This window comes from Corvus brachyrhynchos, unplaced genomic scaffold, assembly GCF_000691975.1.
Source record: "Corvus brachyrhynchos isolate BGI_N302 unplaced genomic scaffold, ASM69197v1 scaffold116, whole genome shotgun sequence".
Classification (NCBI taxonomy): domain Eukaryota; kingdom Metazoa; phylum Chordata; class Aves; order Passeriformes; family Corvidae; genus Corvus; species Corvus brachyrhynchos.
The window spans coordinates 9,798,808-9,813,523 of NW_008240221.1; positions in this window are offsets into that span (position 1 = coordinate 9,798,808).

Genomic DNA, 14,716 nt, shown 5'->3' on the forward strand with positions numbered 1-14,716 from the left:
GACCGACTTTAGCAGAAATGCCCTTCTATCCTCCAGTCTCTCTTGCTCTGTACAAACCCCATTTTTACAGGGTTTTTTGATTTTTTTTAATAGAATTGCATGTACACTAACAATGGGACAATTTTCAAGTACGGGGAGTAAGCTGGGAGCAGGACTTTATCTTCTCTATTGATGGGGAAAACAAATGTGTGCTCTTCTCTGTGTCCAAACGGTCTGACTAACATCACCCAGGATCGAGACAAAGTCCAAGGAACACAGTGAACTAGTCCTTAACTTTCTTGCATTGACGTGCAAACACTGAGACACAACATGGCAGAAAAGAAAGGGACCTGCTCTCTTCATCCATGTCTGCCTTTTATCTTAAAGGGATTGTAGATTTATGTGCAATAGGAAAACTGACTGAAGCATATTTAAGTAGGACTATGCTCACAGTGTATTTGGGGTATGGAGGTTTTTATAAATCATATCACTTATGTTTTGCCATCTCTATGAAGGACAGGTTTAGCTCTATAATAACTCACTGAAGTTTTGTCAGGATCAATTTACATTTGTCAGATGCTCTGCAGTCTTCAAACAAAAGCCATAAAAAACAGCACTGCACCAGTATTTCATCTTTTTAAAGGTTATGATTTATAGCCCATAGAATGGGAAGAAGAGGCAGTGGAGGGGTGTATTTCTCTCCCAGCTGCAAGCACTGATCTTCTCAAGAGAGGAACCAATGTACAAAACTCTGCAACATGTATCCTTAATACTAAAATAGAGATCAAAAAACCCCTCCAAGGTGCCTAAATGTCTGTATCTAATTTATGGGTGATTTACAATGGAAATAGATGATTTAAAAATGTATACAAATTGTATCCTTGCACATCAGGGCAGATAGATAGTTTAACTACAAAATAATGAACATGAAGTGTCTCTTGTGAGCTGCCAGGTAGACATTTTGATTGCCCAGATTTCATTAAACTCAAACCAGAGAGAGCTTGAAGTCTTCCAAACATTCTTTAACTCTATCAAGTGTGCCGGTGCTCTACAGCCGATGACAATATATTTCACCAGAGTTGCCAAAAAATTGTTTAATTTTAAGCAATGCCTGTATTGCATTACTTTTACAAGTTGAGCCAGTGTGTAGGGCATGATCAGCTCCACAGAAGAATAAACCCATTGCCAATGTTTTCTTTGCATCCATAAAACAAATTTCACACAGCCATTCCTTAACCAAGGAGAAAGACGACAAAAACAACAATAGAACCCCTGTCATGTCCTTGTCTCCTCTAGCCTTCAAGTCAGCATTGCTTTTCCCAACTTTGCCAATCAGACTCGAGCAAGTGAAGAGTTACAGAGAATGTCTGTGCTGCCAAGAGCTATTTCCAGTGGACTTTGATCAAATGATGCTGTAATCCCTAATGGGAAGCATACTTCATTTATAAGGTATTCTTTGGTGTCATTCCCAAGGAGCAGGCATATGAGTTTTTGAGCAGCAAAGCTGTTTCCCTACAGAAAGTCTGTGTGAGGGTAGCACTGCCATATCCAGTGTAGGTGTCCAGGCCAGCCCAGGCCAGTGGGATTTCATCGTTAGCCATTGGTACAGTGAGAAAAGGCCAAGGGGGTCAGAGACAAGACTGAGCTCTGGAATTCCCTCAGCCACAGACCTTTACCCAGCAGCAACGACAAACACACAGCAGTGCGCTCCGATTTTATCTTTTCCAGTGAGGAACACGACAGCAGGCTGTTCTGACATTTGCACTTTCATGCAGCTTTGTTGAACTTAAGAGACTCGGGTTGTTCAGAACAGTATTTATTTTCCCTGAAGGTTTATTCCAAGACCAAGGACAATTAGCTCACATTTTAACAAGGAAGCAATTAAAATGCAAGATGTTCATAAAATTGATTTATTGTGCTATTAAATTAGGATGAAAATCATCAAAGTTCATAATAGCCAAAGAAAAACAAATATAAATAATCTTCATACTCAGTTCGTCCCCTGATGCTTATCAGCCTGAAACTCATGTATTTATTCTCCAGTGCTGCTGTGCAATTTTGTCACTGTGTCTGGCCATTTGGAAAACCTACCATTTTCATTCTGTTCTGAATAGCAGCCCTTTAAATTGAAAAGGCTTAGACAGCCCTTATCTGCTTAAAATTTCCTCAAAAAATAGGTCAGGCTTCTACAGTTAAAAGGCGTTTTGGGCACCCCAGCCAAACCTACTGGAGTCAGGTGTACCACTGGACACAAGAAGAGCCCCTTGTCACCCAAAACCCTCTGCTTCTTCCATCTATCCATTTGTCTATGAATTTACAAAAAAGCCTGCTCTCATAACTAATAAAAAATCTATTCTTTTTTATGTACCTTCACTTTTTTGTTAGGTTTTTTCCACTATTTTTACATTCAAACCAAAAAAATTAAGGTATTTTTCTGAAATAGCAGTTTCAAACCAATACATTTTGCTCCCATTCTCTTCCCTAGCATATTTGGAAATTGCAAAGATATCTATTTATTATGAGATAGAAATATGTTAATAAGTCCTCAAGAAAAGAAAAAGCAATGAGAATATGTCCCAGTAGTAGCAATATAGAACCAGAGAGGAGTCTTTCTACTACTGGCTGCCTCTGTGATACTAAGAAGAAAAGTTATCTGTGCCTTTGTTTTGTCGGTGAAATTACAACATATTAATTCCTTTGTAAGACTTTTGTCTGAAAAACATTTGGGCACTTCTATAAAGAAGCATTATGTTCTTTCAGGCAAGGTTTCCCAAGAAATCAGGGTTTCCCTTCCATACCAATACACAGAAGCCCCTTGTAGCAGCTTTCTGCTCTTCATTAGCATCTTTCATAAGAATCCTTCTGGCACCTCACTGCCAGCCCCTCAGATTCTGACCAGAGAGCAGCTTCAAAGTCTGGCAGAAGCTGCATCCCTGCAAAGGTCCAGTTTGCACAAAGTTTAGGGATCCTGCCATGCTATCAGAGGCTGTGAGCCCGCTGGTCCTTCCTGAGGTTACGAAGTGATGAGAAGATACACCTAAGAATTGAAAATGAGGCCTCCTGAGCAGTAAAATCATCAGGAAAAATCTATCCCTCAATAGGTAAGAGCCAGTTCAGATAACCTGCCTTCCTATCCTAAATTTGAAGCACGTGGGAAATTGAGCCCCTTACTTATTAATTGCTGGAAAGATTCTTGGTTTACATGTCTGAATTCCATGTCAACAACAGAGTTCCTTATAGATTTAATTTAAGGGAATTTTTCATCTACTAGCTACATGTTAAATTGATTTGCTGAATAGGGACCTGTGTTTTAAAGTCATAAGAAATTTCTGTTACTGTGGACACTGTTTCCCTTACTATAACTTGGTAAACATTTATTTATTAAAATTTGGATTACGCAATTTACAAGTAACTTTCATAGGTTCCTTAAGAAGGCTCCTTCATGACTTGGAAAGTATCATGCATTATCACATCAATGCAAAGGGAGCTAATAAGAGCTTAAGTACATCTGTTTTCCAGAAAGTAAAATTAAAAAAAAAAAAAAGTGTTTCCATTCCCCATTTCCTTAGCAAATCATCCTTACTTTTTTTGAAAAAGGGAAGCATTAAATGCTCTGTCTCCATGATGAGTTCTAAATAGATATTTTCAATGAATTATCCTGATTGAGCTGCCTGTCAAGATAATGGTATAAATTGCTCCTTCAATCTACATTTACAAACTGATTTGAACAGCCTCAGTAAAGACTCAGACAAAAAGTAACAAAAATTAAAGGAATCTGATGTAAATCAACAACGAGATTAGTGTTCAGATCTCCTCTCACAGGCTGTGCTGCAGCTGAACAGACTCATGTTCCAGTTCCTTTTCTGTTTTGCTTTAGTTGCCTTATTTCATCTCTGTTTAAATTTTAAAAGTATGAGTGGCAGGCTAGAAGGAGCATTCTGAGCTAGATAATGAAATATTTCCAGAACATCAGGTACTACATCTTAAAAACTTGCATTCACCAAATGAAGGACTGAATTTTACATGTAGGAGATGCATTCAAATGTTGAAAGAGAAACAAAAAAAGGGATTTTAAGAACTAGAAATTTTAGAGTACTTTACATGTGATATGGGCTTAAAAGGCAGAATGCAGGTCTTATTAATGAACCTCAATCTCATATAGAAAATGTTATTTTTAGCTTTTCACTTCCCTGCTATTAAAAAAATACATTTTTTACTGTGTTTAGTTTAATTTAAATAACTTGATCATTAGAGTGATCCCCGTTTTATTTTGTTTGTAGTTCAGAGGCTTTAGGTGTTCTAGTAACTTTTAATAGCATGTTCCAATACTGTTTTACCTTCTCAATTACTTTACAGACATTAATAGAAGAAAAAGGAGTAATGATAATTGGATATAAATTTGCAGTATTCATGTTCTGAAAAATGATTAGAAGCCTTGAAAAATGTTGACATACCTCACTGTTCTGTTTTGCTCTGGTTTAAATATCAGTGTATTTATTAAAGCTGGTTGGAAAATTTAATCACATATAATATTTTCTTTTTCATCAGATGTGAATTCTTTCCAGGTTTTTCAAGACTCATTTTTCTATACATCTCAGAAAATCTGTATTAAATGAGGTAGGATTTATTCCAAGTTATCCAGTGCATATCTTCAAAGAAGTACGTTATGCATATATCTTTTAAAATAACTTATTATGTAAATAGTCATTAATACAGAATAGCTGGGGAAAGATTACTTCAAAAAATGTTGGTCTTTTAAAATGCTATGTGAGAGAGATTTAATGAACATAGTGAATATCCTGAGTTATAGTTCTATAGTTTGTGTAGTATTTTATATTCATCAGATTTAACTCCTGAGGTTATTTTCTATGGGTTTTTTCATGCATATATGTTATCTGTTGTTTTCCACAGCCAGAAACTAATTCCTGAAGGGCAAGATTTTTTCTTCTTGAACTTGTTGTGTGATGCATGATTCTCCACTGCAAATAATTCATACATGTAGTGGAGAACCATGCACATGTGGATGCTCAGACTCTGATCTCACAGCTCTGGGCACAGAGGACAGACGGCTGCAGCCACCCGCGGCTCCGGCACAGGACCCACTCACGGAGCTGCCGCAGGAGCAGGACCAGCTCCATCACCTTCAACAAGGTCAAGGTCAGGGGGAGTTTTGGGTGCAAGGACTTCAGCAATAACCTCACAGGTGGTTCTTAGATATTAAGAGCTGAGGGTATCCTCTCCTTCCCCCAGCTTTAGGGATCTAACTGAGGCTAGTTTGGAGCCCAGTCATTGTAAATTCCCAGTATGGTCCTGGAAGAAAGACAGGCTTCGTCTCCACTTGCAGAGCAGAGCTAAGACTGGACACGATGTCTGGAGAAGCTGACCTCTGTCTGTTGACTGCTGTGGGAGTGCGACCTGAGGAGATGCTTACTTAGGCACTTCCAGAAATTTCCTACAGCTCGGCAGAATGGATCCAGGAATAGAAGTACTGCAAGAAAAGTGGCACAGCTGGGTCATGGATTTTGCCAAAGATGCTTATTATAGGAGTGTTTATATAATTTAAGCTTGGAATGAAATCCTGCTAGACATACACTCCATTATTTTTTTTACCCTCTGAGCAGATCTCCCATCAATCTCTGTGGTGGTAACCCAAGGTAAAACCTTGGTTTGTAAACACACAGAGGTTGAAGTACACGAGCAGTCCTTCTGAAGTCAATGGACCTGGCTTTTTCAAGAGGGATTACTTGGCATGTGTGTAATGAGCAGGACTTCAAAATGGTGATGCCCAAGCAAAGGCCAAAGGCTTTCAAAAGAGAGAGGCAGGAGGCAGAAGCAGTTCAGTTGCTTTCACTGAGAGGAGAGACAAATGATTGTAATTGCTGCTTGAAACTGTTCTTGCTACCCAGGAAGCTGCCAACTGCCTGCCATTGCCTGAAGCTGCCCAAATTCAAGGAACAGGGGGGAACATGGCCAGTCATTATAGTGATTTCTCCCTTGCCAAGGGAACTGACCTACTACGGCTTCATGTGGGTTCACACCAGAAGAGACGATATTCCCAAACTCCTCAAAAAATTTCTCTGAATTGCTATTACATCAAGGGGAGTTTCATTTTTGAGCCTTAATATTCTTCAAATACAAAAGGTTTTGTGCCATGTAGAAATTATACTATCGATGCACTTTTCTGGCAGTAAAAAGATATGTTTGTCACTTCTTTGCATCTCCTTCATTCTAAAATATGACTGGGGCCACGGGGACAGATCGCATCTCAAGGGTACCATTACCTTTTGGCAGCAAGTAGAGCTTGCTAAACCCACCTTCCTCTAGCCTGAGGAAGGACGCTCAGCTTAAGAAGTATGTTCCTCATCAGGCCACTGGGGGGTTTGTTAAGTGGTAAAACCAAACAATCCTTTTTCATGTAGGCTGTGCTGAAAAGTGACTTTCCTTTTATAAACTGGGCCCTAGTCTCTCTCAGCCACGTCTGTTTTATGTCCATGATCATTGCAGGGAAGGGAGGGGAGTAAAAGTGATTCAGCGCTTGGAGGCTCATCCAAGACTCTGCACAGCTTGGATCACTGTCATGTTGGGAGGTAGGAGGATGACAGGAGAATCTGCTAGCAGAATGCCTCAGATTGTTTGTCCTTGCATTTAATCCACTTTATATTTCCTCTCATGCCAACACTAGCAGCAACCAGCAGCTTTGAAACACTGGATGTTTTGTGTAGCTTTTGATCATTGCTTTGCTTCAATTTTCCTCTCAGTGTTGCACTTATTTTTTCTCTTTTGTGATATATGTGGTGGTTATGAAAGGTGTGCCTGTGAAAACAATACTGACAAAAGGTTCTATTCGGTTCACCCAGGAATACAACAGGAATTATGCTGAAGGTATTCAGCTATTGTAAAGTCATGGAATAAATTAGGTTGGAAGAGACCTCTGGAAGTCATCTGGTCAAAACTTGTACTCAGAACTTCAAAATTACTTCAGATTGCTCTGGGCTTTGTTCAGTCATATTTTGAAAATCTTCAAGGATGGAGACTGCACAGCCTCTCTGGGCAATCATGCCAGTGGTTAACCACTGATTGTGAATGCTTTTTCCTTATATTCAGTCAGGATTTCCCTTCCTGCAGATTGTGATTATTGCCTTCTGTCCTTTTGCTATGAACATCTGAGAAGAGTTCAGTTCTATCTTCTCTGCAGCCCTCCTTTAGGCAGCTGGACACAACAGTGAGTAGACGCTCCTCATGCTGAGAGGACCCAGATGTCTTGACCTCTCCTCCTATCTCAAGGAATCACCAGTTCCCTCAGCCTGCTGGCTATGCTTTGGCTAATACAGCCTAGGGCACGTTAGCCTCGCTGGCACAGCAGCCCATTGGGGAGTTCTGTCCCATTTGGTGTCCACCAGGACCCCTACCTACGTCCTTTGTTGCAAAGCTCTTCCCAGCACTCAGTCACTCCCCAGCCAGCAGTGGTGCATGGGGTTGCTCCATCCCAGGTTCAGAACCTCACATTCTTTTTTGTTGAGTTTTCTGAGGCCACTTTCCCCAGCTTGTCATGTCTCTCTGGATAGCAGTGAAACCTCCAGCATGCTCAGTGCTCCGATCAGTTGGCATTATCCATGGAGGTGCCTGCCAGCATCACCTGGGGCAGTGGTGAAGGTGTTTGACACCATCCATCCCAGTACCACAGCTGAGAGACACCACTCAGCACTGACCACCAGCCAGACCCCAGCTCACTAACCACTCTCCTCCAACCCAGACAGATTTTCAGCCACCTTTTTATTCCACATCTCCCAAGTTTGGCTACATCACCTCTCTTGCCTGTGGACATTAGTGTTGCTCTGTGGTTGAGGAGGCATTGCAAAAATTCGAGCAGAGAGATCAGAGGCAGGAGAGCTGGGCTGTTTCCCAGTCTCTGCTATGTGACCTTCAGTAAGTGGCCCAAGCCACAGAGACCAGATGCTACATGTTGTTTAAATAAGTCAGCCTATACCAAAGATTGTAGACGCAGCTGCATCTGGGGCAAAACTCTGCTTGTGAGACAGCTGAACTAACATCACTGCCAGCAAGAGGAGCTCATGCCCAGAATTAATAAATAAATTTAAATCAAAATAAAATTTTAAATAATACTTCTGTAAAGACATTCCTCTCCGGCATCTAAATCTTGGCATAATGTTTTAGGCTCAAGCTTAAGTCCTTCTTTCTACAAAATGGTGACAAGATAACCTAAACTCGTATGCTGCAAGTGTGCCAGTGGTGCCACTTCAGTGTTGCATGTGAATTAAGAATAAAATATGCAATCAGCTATAAAACTTTTAGTGCCGCAAAAATCCCCTTGCAAGGTGATTTCAGATGAGGAGCAAGCCATGGTAGTGACTGGATGATCTCTGTGAAGGCTGCAGCATGCAGGTATATTCACAACCTGCTGTATTTTGAGCACCAAATAATATTGGATCAGCAGAAATTCACGTCCAGTGTCAAGATGCACAAAACTTGAATAATTTTAGACAGCTCCCTGGGATGACACACAGGCTACACAGGAGCCAAACTGATTAAAGCAGAGGTAGGATCAGAAATCATCTGCAGAAAGAGAGGCAAAAGCCTCCCAGCCACCCCATTGCCAAAAAGGGCCTTTTTCTCACCACATAAAGTCTCCGGATCATTGCCATCATTTCACATTAGGATTCAGGGAGGGGGCCAGGCACGTTTGTGCATGGCTTGCTATCATGCATCCTTCTTTGCATGTGTTTTCTTCACACATTGGTAACACAGGGGAACATCCCAAACAGGGACAGCACATAGCACCTGTGACTAGGCAACAGCCCTTCCTAAGCCTCCCTCCACCTTACTGGCCTGCTTTCTTGACACCAGGAACTCTGGGTTCAGCCTGAAACTCCATGTAGGTGTGTTGAATGAAGCCACAAAGTAAGTTGTATGGATACAACATAGATACAGCTCTGTGTCTGTGGGGCTTCTGCTGGACAAAAAGATGGACATGACACAAGAGTGCCCTTGCAGCCCAGAAAGCAAATCATGTCCTGGGCTGCATCCAAAGCATTGTGGGCTCCAGGTTGAGGGAAGGGATTCTGCCCCATGATTCTGGTCTCATGAGACCTCACCTGCAGTGCTGCATCCAGCTCTGGGGTCTCCAGCACAAGAAGGATGTGCATGTGTTAGAGAGGGTCCAGAGGGGGCCACAAAGGTGATGAGAGAGCTAGAGTACCTCTCCTGTGGAGACAGGCTAAGAGACCTGGAGCAGAGAAGGAAAACAGGAATGTCTCCAAACAGAAAGAGACCTCCTAGTAGCCTTCCAGTACCTAAAGGGGAAACTTGAACTACTTATAAAAAGAGGGAAAGCAACTTTTTCCACTGGCAGATAGTGATAGGGCAAGACAGAATGGTTTTAAACTGAAAGAGGAGAGATTTAGATTAGATATTAGGAAGAAATTCTTTATTGTGAGGGTGGTAAGGCACTGGAACAGGTTGTGCAGAGGAGCTGTGGATGCCCCAACCCTGGAGGTGTTCAAGATTAGATGGGGCTTTGGGCAACCTGGTCTAGTGGAAGGTGTCCTGGCCCATGGCAGGGGCTTGGAACAGGATGATCTTAAAGATCCCTTCCAACCCAAATCATTCTGTGATTCTGTGACACTCAGCGCTGTTTGTCCCTGCCTGCAGACACACCTATCCCGAGCAGGGATGCTGTCTGCCCCGAGCAGGCAGGGAATAGGAGCCCCAAGGATCATTGTGCAGCCCCTGGGAGGCTGGAAAAGGGGGACACACTGCTCTGACAGCGGTGCCGGTGGCAGGATCCAGCTCCCTTCCCTTGCCAAGGAAATTTCCTGGGCAAACATCCCGGCACAACATCCATCCATGTGCTCTGAGCCAGAAGCTGACCGCGGCGGGCTGCGGTGCCCGATCCCGGTGCGCCGTCCCGGAGCGGCGCTGGGGGACGATCCCCGCTGCCGCCCGCACGGACCGCGCTCTCCGTGCGGAGGGGAAGGGAGACACCTAATGGGAACCGGCGCTAAAAGCCGCGGGGCCAGCGACGTGTAGGGCTTTGGGAGCGGCTGGGGGGCTACCGCTCTGAACACTGCTTCTGCAAAGACATCCAGACGGGTAGGCTGTTGTTCCACCCCCACACCAAAAAAATATTATGTCTGCAGGTGACAGCAGCATCGTGCACTACATCGGCATCAAAATTGTTTCCCTCAAGAGAACAAAAGGACACTGCACCTTGCTCTCCCCTTCACTGTGGGCCATGAGCACCTACTGAGAGGTGGGGAAGTCTGACAGGTCCCACAGAACACAAAGACTCAGTTCCTGTAGTGCAGCACTAATTTAATTCATCGGTTTCTGACAGTAGAAAGAGCCATAAGGTACCAGTGATATGAAGCAGTGACCTCATAGATCATCTTCCCAAATAGACCTCTACTCACAGGGAGGCTGAGCCGGTGAGTTATAGATACTCTCGAGTTACCCAGCAACTAATTAGTAGGATTCCCTACTAATCCCTTACAAGGGTCCCTGGCAGCAAGTACTGTTCCCATGTTACAGGTTTTACATCCCCAAGGGGATGAGGGGGGCTGCAGCTCATCAAACTGATGGAAACAGCATTCACCCCCCCTGACAGCAACATGACAAGAAGAATTATCCGGTGAGGCCAGGCAGTAGATTACCTCCACAGCCACATAGGCAAGCGTGGAGAACTCACACAGAAGAGAGCAGCCATGCAAGCCACTGAGTGAAATCAGGAAGAAACCTCACAGATCACTGTTAATGACAGCTGCTCAGCAAGGAACAAAGTGCTTCACACTGGTCATGGGCTGAAGCCCATGGTTGTCCATGCTGGCCATCATCTTAGACAGATGCACAGCATTAGCTTGCCAGTGATTTCAAGCTTCTGTAGTCCTAACCCACGTTGTGGTAACCCGAGATAGGAAATAAAAGCAACTTCTTGCCAGCATTCCTGAATGTGCTTCAGGGTGAAATCTGTCTGCTCCTCTCTGGCCAGGCTATGCCTATAACTGTGTGAGTCTGGGGAAGCACATGAGTGGCTTTGTGGTGAAAATGTGACTCAGCAAGTTCTGTGCTCAGCTGGATCCTGGAGGCAGCTGTGGGTGTCTAGGGAGGTGAAATACCTCCAACAGGCTGATGACAGCTCCATGGGAGAGGGCTGCCCACTGGTGCAGGTACATGTGGGGAGCAGGATGGGGGATGCCACAGTGCGTGGCAGAGAGAGCAGAGATGCTGTAGAAAGAGATGGAGATTAATAGTACAGGTATTAGGGGTAGTCAGGGAAAAGGGTAAGAGAAGGAAAGGAGCACAGGGCTCCTCTACAGGAGAAGAGGAGAGGGGAAGGACATATATATGTCCCCTTGAGGGGTAGCCAGGAAATTATGCTGATAATAGGTCAATACCTGTTGTGGAACTGACTGCAATAAGCATATCAACAAAATATCTAATTCTTTAATATAATCAACCTTTTTTCTTGGTTCCTGACAGTGAAAGGCATGTCATCCTTAGCACAGGACACCAGAGGTAGCAGCAAGGGGAGACACAGGTCTGAGCTTGGCATGCCCAGGGTCTGGGAAAGATTTATTTGTGTTTAAATCTTACTGAAATAAATGAGATTTAAGCAAGGGCTTAACTACTGCACTCAATAGAGATGTTTTCTTGAATCAGGCCCTTCGTCAAGAAATGTTAATTAGATGTATTTCCTTCTGAAGATACCTGCCTGTGAGGACAACTTGATCATCTCTGAGATGTTCAAATACATTAGTAACAGGGCTCCACAGTCACCTGGGCAGGCAAGTGCTGAACCTCTCAGATCCCAGTTCTGCTACTGCAGATCATGACAAATAGTGGTTTGTTTTGTTTTGTTTTGTTTTTTAAATAACCTCCTAAATAGCTACTTCAGTCCTGCTAAATGCAGGACTGCTCCTCATGAGAAAGATGACAGTCCAGTCTTGGGATTCCAACTCCTTCATACCAGGACTTAACAGACAGCTCTGAAGACCACCACGGTGCTGGTGTCACAGGCACTACAGAAACATGCAGTGCATGGTCCACCTCCTCCACCTGCACAGAAAAAAGTCGTGTGCCTTCAGCAGAAAATAAACCCATGCAGTCAAATACCAGAGAGAGGTGGGGGAAAAGTCAGACAAATTAAATAGATGGATCAGATTCCAGTATGCCCCAAAGGTCACTCCATGCAGGGTCTGCTGGAGGGAAGGTGGGAGCAGCGTCGCTCCTCCACGGAGGGTGCCAAGCTACCAGTCTCTTGATGATTAATCCTGGGGAGCAGGAGGCAGTGGAGAACACCCTGCCAATTGTAAATGTGGTGATGGGGCACTGGGGGCATATATATGCATCATTAGTCATCTGTAAGAATTTTGTTTTTGTAACCTCTGCATTTTTATCTGTCACTTCGAGCAATAAATATGCACTCCCGCCAGTGATTTGACATTACACTTGCTTTGGATGGTTGCCTTTCCCAAATATTAATAGTAACTCATTGTGGACACAGCATTGGTATTTAGTTAGATCAGACCAGTTTCTTTTAAAAAACAACTTTTCGTATAAAGGGAACAGATGTTTTTAATTTACACAAAGAACAAAAACAAAGTTCTATTGTTCAGTTATAGTGAACACAAACATTACAGACACTGAGAAATTAACACCAATTGCATGTTTAAAAAAAAATTAAAAGCCCATCAAGGTACAGGTCTGCTTATTTGTGCTTTTTCCACCACTTTAATGATTTAGTGGCATGCAGTGATAGCAACTGTTGCTTTTTGGAATTCACATGCATTTGAGTGTGGCATGTTTTAAAGATAAAAATGGCATAAACACAAAGACAATTTCTAAACACACATTATACAGACAATAATAATAATAATAATTATGATATTTTAATAATAACAGATGAGGAATGTAAACTCTCACAGTCCAGAGCATAAGCCAACTACTTGCTCATGGGGATAGGAAGAAATTGCCTCTTTGAGCTGATTTTTCTGTAGTTGTTCCTTACAGGTATATTTTCCCCTGCACCATCTGCACAGAACAGTAAGGCCTCAACCCTCTGAAACATGACATGTGCATATGAAGACAGACAGACCAGTGGCATCAGTGAGGTTATCTTGTGCCATGGTATGAAGTTCAACCAGAACTATCTTTAGATGGTATTTTACCCTGGGAATTCAAGAGCCTTTTGAATGCATTTACAGGCTCCTGGTGCATGTGGATGGGAGCAGAGCTCAAGCTTACAACTGTGCCAAGGTGACCAAGCTCATTCCAGAACAACAATGTTACCCTGCAGGTGGAGGCCACTTGCACCTGTCTCACAGACGCCCTGAGAAAACACTTCTCAGAGATAAAGCTTAACACCACTCCCGTTTCTCACCTTCTGAACCCACAACCTGGTTATCTAATTCTCAGCTTATTGCAAGACATATCTCTTCCCATGGGGAAGCATCTCTTCTAGCATCTCCTCAAAGACTTTCTAGAGGCTGTCTCTAGTTGAAGCCACATCTTAACTCACCTTCTTGGGCAGCTACTTCTAGATTTAGAAACACTGACATAACAATATTTCTACCTCCATTTCAGGTTTGCCAGTCTTGCAGTTGCAAGAGGACAAGGAGGGCAGAGATACCTTATTATATTGGCTTTTCCCAACCCATAGGTATAAGCAAAGATTCTATATAAGCAAAGACTGTTGCTCAGAGAAGCTGTGGATGCCCCATCCCTGGAATTGTTCAAGGCCAAGTTGGATGGAGCCCTGAGCAACTTTATCCAGGGAAAGGTGTCCCTGCCCATGGCAGGGGGGTTGGAACAAGATGATCTTTAAGGTTACTTCCAACCCAAACCATTCTGTGATTTTATGATTCTCTGAATCTGCTTCTGATACATTAAAACAAGACTTTGCCCCGTTCCCTCTCCCATTGCTCACTAGTTATTTTTTTGTCCAATAATCGGTGTCATATTACTCTATCCCACACTCAAACTAAGTATCAAACTATGAGGCTTACTTCAGATCAACACGCAGGACCCAGAGGAAAAAAAACCCACCAAAAATATCTTTGGACTTTAACCAGTTGTAGAAATAAAGTTATCATTAAAAGACCTGGGACAAAGAAATTCAAAAATCTTTTTCTGTAGTATTCAGCTAACCTGGGGATTTCAGTGCCACAGAACAACAGCACAAACACCATGACTCAAAGGGCTGGAGCCTTTTTCCACCACTGAAAGCAAGCCTCACTGGGAGAGGTGCTGCTCCAAGTGGCCGGTTTTAAATCTTCAATCACGTTATATAATACAAAGCCCAGGTCCAGACCCATGCAGGAAAAAAAGAGAAACCAAAACATTACATTCAAACAGTACCTTTCAGCTCAAAAGAACCCAAGCCATGAATCATCCACCGCAGAATGCCATCACCTCAACGCTGAAATGCAGCAGCTGTTTATTACCCTGCAAGAACATTAAGATGGGTGCTCTTTTGCAGCCAAAACAGCGAGGAAAACCGAGTAGACAAATATAATAACCTGGAACACACAGGCTTATTCTCCCTACCTTTATAATGAGTACCAGAGGAACTTTAGGGACCACAAGCAGCTGATGCTTCCAGACGCCCAGTGCTAACAATGCTTTCCACAGCACTTAAGCCATCCTTGGAAGCCAAAAGCGTTTGACCTGGACATGCTTTGCTTTGCTTTGTTGACAGTGAGGCCAAGAACTGGCTATCGCA